Raw genomic sequence first — 6,013 nt, forward strand, 5'->3', positions numbered from 1 at the left:
ATAAATCAGGGATTAATTGTCTTTCAGCTAAGGACAAAGGACATTCATTCATTTTCTACCGCTTATCCGAACTACCTCGGGCGTCATCGGGCATCAAGGCAGGATACACCCTGGACGGAGTGCCAACCCATCGCAGGGCACACACACTCTCTCATTCACTCACACAATCACACACTACGGACAATTTTCCAGAGATGCCAATCAACCTACCATGTATGTCTTTGGACCAGGGGAGGAAACCGGAGTACCCGGAGGAAACCCCCGAGGCACGGGGAGAACATGCAAACTCCACACACACAAGGCGGAGGTGGGAATCGAACCCCCAACCCTGGAGGTGTGAGGCGAACGTGCTAACCACTAAGCCACCGTGCCCCCTGACAAAGGACATCAGGCTACATAAAACCTGCATAAGCTCCTCGTTTAATTATTAATTATCGGTGCGTCTCAATCGGATTTCTGTAGCTCTGGGCGCAAACCGTATACATCGTATACAGTTCGGTACGATGACTCTGACAGGGTGACATTCTGATTTCCTCATCAGTCACTGTGAAATCCAAGCATACCAAATATTTAGGTTTTATATACCATATAAATTTGTCTTAATTATCTATTAATTAGCTTAATCACAAAAGTCTTTGTCAGGTTATAGAAATAAGGCAGATTGTTGAAAAGAATTAAACATTTCTGATTTCCGCTTCATCTAAAGAAACAAAGTGAGCATTGATGCCGACTGGTTTTTGTGTTGCATTATGAGTTTTTTTTTTCATTGAGAAGCAAACATCTCCCTAAAAGAGAGACACACAGCTCTAAAGAAAAAACTTAGTGACTCAGTTGTTATGGACACTTGACATCAACACATTTACTGTAGGACAGGTGACATATACAGGAATATAGGCTTATAAATATTTATGCCAGTTTATGTTAATTGTCTTGAAGGGCTTATGTAGGCATTATGTAGGCCTATGAAGCCTTAGCCACCCTGTAATAAAGTGTTACCAAATTTCTAATTCGGGAAATATACAAAGTAAAAAAATATATATATATATTTTATCATGATCCTGCTTAGTTGTGTGTGTACAGTATGTGTTTATATATATATATATTGTGTGTGCGTGTGTGTGTGTGTGGGTTTAGTAGTTATGAACTGTATATTGGACATACTGTACTAAAAAACAAATAAAAGAAAAGCAGCAGAAGAAAAATAGTTTACATGCAAAGACAGGAGTGCATTTATTCACAACACACACACACAGACACACACAAAGACAGACAGACACACAGACACACACACACACACACGACTACACATCTTTTGTCCAATCTTGTGGTTTTGACAAAGTAAGTCTGAATCCGGAAGGATCAACTTTCCTTAAATATTCCTCTGAACTGACATGTTATGCAGCATAAAACTGTGCTGACAGACACACACACTCACACACACACACACACACACACACACACACACACACACACACACACACACACACGCTTACTTCCCGTTACCATCCTCCCCATCGCATGCCACAACCCCCTTAAGATACAATATAGCCTTATTGCTACCCGACTCTATTAAAGACAAAAGGTCATCCTGGGAAAATATTAAACTGGCGAAGGTCCCTCCGTCCCTGCCGCTTCCAAATGTGCGAAGAAAGCAGAAAAAAGGTGTTTTGTCCTGCACGTATGATTATATCTCTCAAGCTTATCCTCTGCACATTGACCCAAGGGCATCGAGTTATTGGTCTCAGATGCAGCCAGGGACTCGATGTACAAAAGAGCCTCTTATTCTGCTGCTTATGACAGCAGAGCCGAGGAAGGGGTATACACACGCTGACACGTGCGCACACCTATACACACATATACACTGCAGGTGCTACACACACTCACACAGAGCTGCAGTAACGAGCTGGACAGCTTTCCGTGACTGTGAGTCCGTTTTGTACACACCGGATCTGAGAACACATTTATACAGTATAAGCATTCATTTAGGCATCATTTCAAACATGAATTTGAAATATTTAGCGTAGAATTAGCATAAAATGGCACTGACTAGCATCTATGCTAATGTCAAGAAAAGAAGGATGAACCCTGAAATCCACTCACTCTCACTCATTTTAGACCTCTTATCCGAACTACCTCGGGTCACGGGGAGCCTGTGCCTATCTCAGGTGTCATCGGGCATCAAGGCAGGATACACCCTGGACGGAGTGCCAACCCATCGCAGGGCACACACACACTCTCATTCACTCGCACACTACGGACAATTTTCCAGAGATGCCAATCAACCTACCATGCATGTCTTTGGACCTTGGGAGGAAACCAGAGTACCCGGAGGAAACCCACGAGGCACGCGGAGAACATGCAAACTCCACACACAAGGCAGAGTCGGGAATCGAACCCCCAACCCTGGAGGTGTGAGGCAAACGTGCTAACCACTAAGCCACCGTGCCCCCAACCCTGAAATTTTTTTGTTTTTTAAATTAGAATTTGCGTTCTAGCTAAAAATCGGGTTAAAAGTTCTACTTTTAAAGTTTTTCATCAGTCAATCAATACAGGATGTCAACAAAAGATAGAACGAAAAGAAAATGAAAGAAGATCGAAAAAAAAAACGTTTTACTTCTTCCCATGAACTTCAGTAAATTTATTCATGTTAAAATGATAAGATATATTTTTGTTATGCAATGATTATGTGATTATGATTGTGTATGTACAAACATTTATTTCAATTCAACTCAATTTATTTGTTTAGCACTTTTAACAAGTCACATTTAAAAAGCAGCTTTACATGAGTATAGAAATAGAATAAATATTTTAAAGTTAAAAGTTTGAAATTAAGTTACTCTTACATTTGTCCCTAATGATCAAGCCTGAGGTGATGGTGGTGAGGAAAAACTCTCTGAGATGATATAAGGAAGGAACCTTGAGAGGAACCTTGAGAGGAACCTTGAGAGGAACCAGACTCAGAAGTGAACCTCATCCTCATTTGGGTGACACTGGACAGGAAATAAAGTAAATGTAAATAATGTCATTTCTACAACAGGATGCAGTCGAGTGGAATTAAGCAACCGAGAGCTCCTGAGGAACTAATGTGTAAACGTGTATATTGTCTTCCCTTCGCCACTAAAGTATTTAAACGATTATATATTTAAAGCCAAAATAAAGTTCTAGCGAGCAGGAATCAATCCAGGAATCAACAGAAATGCAGAACTGCTGTTTTTTTTTTTTAGTCACTGATCGGGAACACGCACGCGTAGTTGTTGTGACGGACTCATCGTGTCGGAAACGCCTTCTACGCGACGCATCTAATGCATGCACGATGACGTACAATTAAAAAGAAAGACAAACAACCACAAAGCGTTCACACAACTGCTTGCAATTTAAGCAGAAAATCAACCACATGACATCATACCTCTGGACGCATGTGTGTGTTTGTGTGCGTGAGTATTGTTTGGAAGGCAGGATTCAGCCATCAAATGATTTTTAAGGCTTGATTTCCCGCGGGAGAGCTCGGAGGTCATCTCATCTGCGAGGGATAAAAAAAAAAAAACAACATTTGCATGCGATTTGTCACGGCTGGCACATTAAACTTTTATCCGGACAAAAACACGTCAAATAAATTCACACACGCCTGCGCTGACAGGAGAATGCCAGTCCGGACACAGCCCACTGCCACTTCCAATTACCCAAGCTACTGTTACTGGGCTTGAAATACGTCTACGCTGGCCTCCTATCCGTCTCTTCGCTTCCTCTCGTCCCGCTTTCCTTCCCATCCGATGACCCCAATAAATCCCAGGCCCGGGCGTGCAGGTCTCTGTTTGTCACCCGTATCATCACTTTGTGTGTATATCAAGCTGCCAATCAAAGGTCGGGCGTTTGGCAGTTAGGCACGTCCGGCTGATTGGAGAAGCTCAAGCCGTATGCATGGATTTAAATAATAAAGAAGGGATTTCTGTCCAAGCCTGCAAGCGAAGAACTGTGGCCTGAGAAATAACGACAATTTGAGGATATAATGAATATGTTTAATATTTTATACTGCTGTAGTATAGAAAAAAACTCAAAAGGGGATGGGAGGCTGGCTTAATTCCTCCCTTTCTAGTTCAAGATCTTATGACTTTTATATCTCAGCCGTTTAGATGAATCAGGGCTTTTTCTTCAGAAGCGTGAAAGAATTTCGTTCTCGCTTGTCCAAGGAGAGAGAGAGAGAGAGAGAGAGAGAGAGAGAGAGAGAGAGATGAGACTTTGACAGCTTAAAGAGCATAATCACTGACAATTACAGAAAGGCCAAATCTCTTTCTTTCACTCACTCTCTTGCTGTCTGTAAATGATGACACTGCAGTTGATCGATGTCTAGACGAGTGCGGTCGCAACAAATCTTAATCCGTACACGAACCAAGCATGATGGAAGGATTAAATTCGAGAACCATCAACTGCAGATGTGTGTTAGTTAGAGTCACATGTCGCTTTTATTATTAGCAAATAATCTGAAGGAGACATGATGATGTGTGCTGTTTCATCATATGCCCATGATGATCTACTCAGCATTCTTTGATGATGTGTTTTTCGTTCTTTCAACAAGTCAGCAGCTGAGGCGTTTCTAGAAGGTTCTAGTAATACAATGCAATATAATACACACCAGTCTGTGCCATTGTAGGATCATAAGCAACACTTGGATGCAGCATGAATGGAGTAAATACAAGCCTTTATTTTGTCACATATATGTTACAGCACAGTGAAATTCTTTCTTCACATATCCCAACTTTTTGAAGGTTGGGTTCAGAGCACAGGATCAGCCTTGATACAGCAACACTGGAGCGGTGAGGATTAAAGGCCTTGCTCAAGGGACCAAAAGTGGCAGCTTGGAAGTTCTGGAGCTTGAACCCTGATCATCAACCCAGAGCCTTAACCGCTTGACCCACCACTATCCAAATAGCATCACTTCTACTCTGCTATACATTATATAATGCAACAGGACTGGTGTGGAAAACAAGAGTGTAAGTGCTATTAAACCTCACTCATTTTCTACCGCTTATCCGAACTACCTCGGGTCACGGGGAGCCTGTGCCTATCTCAGGTGTCATCGGGCATCAAGGCAGGATACACCCTGGACAGAGTGCCAACCCATCGCAGGGCACACACACACTCTCATTCACTCACGCAATCACACACTACGGACAATTTTCCAGAGATGCCAATCAACCTACCATGCATGTCTTTGGACCGGGGGAGGAAACCGGAGTACCCGGAGGAAACCCCCGAGGCACGGTGAGAACATGCAAACTCCACACACACAAGGTGGAGGCAGGAATCAAGCCCACAACCTTGGAGGTGTGAGGCGAACGTGCTAACCACTAAGCCACCGTGCCCCGCTATTAAACCTTGTTAAAAAATTGCTGTGGTTAATCTAACATCATAGATCACGTGAAAATACCAGTATGGCAGATACACCTAATATGTCAGGCTCATATTCATACTACACACATATACTGAACACTGTTTACTGACATTGATTACGTTGATTATTTTCTTATCACAGCACGACCTAAAGTGTTTTATTCATCTTACACCACAGCAGTTGGGTGATACAAGTTCCTGTAATTATTCCACAGTTACATTTTCTCAGTTTCCAAGCTCTAGTTCACAGAATACATTAAAAGAATTAACAGGGAAAAATAGTTTAAGTGTTTCAGGAAGACATTTACATTTACACCATTTAGCAGACAACCTTATTCGAGAATGACTTACATTTTATCTCATTTTATACAACTGAGCAATTGAGGGTTAAGGGCCTTGCTCAGGGGCCCTGCAGTGGCAGCCTGGCAAAGGTAGGATGGGAGGAAATGGATGCAGATGTTCGGACATTTAGGGGAAGTTCATTCCACCACCTCTGTCAGGATCCAGCTCGGACTTAGGCTTTTGTTTATGTTCTGTGTTCACGTGTCTGCCCCGTTCTTGTCTCTTCCTCCCCGACCTCTGCACACCTGTTCCTTATGTGTTAATTGTGTTGGGTATTTAACCG

This window comes from Tachysurus vachellii, chromosome 23 (genome assembly GCF_030014155.1).
Source record: "Tachysurus vachellii isolate PV-2020 chromosome 23, HZAU_Pvac_v1, whole genome shotgun sequence".
NCBI classification, from domain to species: Eukaryota; Metazoa; Chordata; class Actinopteri; order Siluriformes; family Bagridae; genus Tachysurus; species Tachysurus vachellii.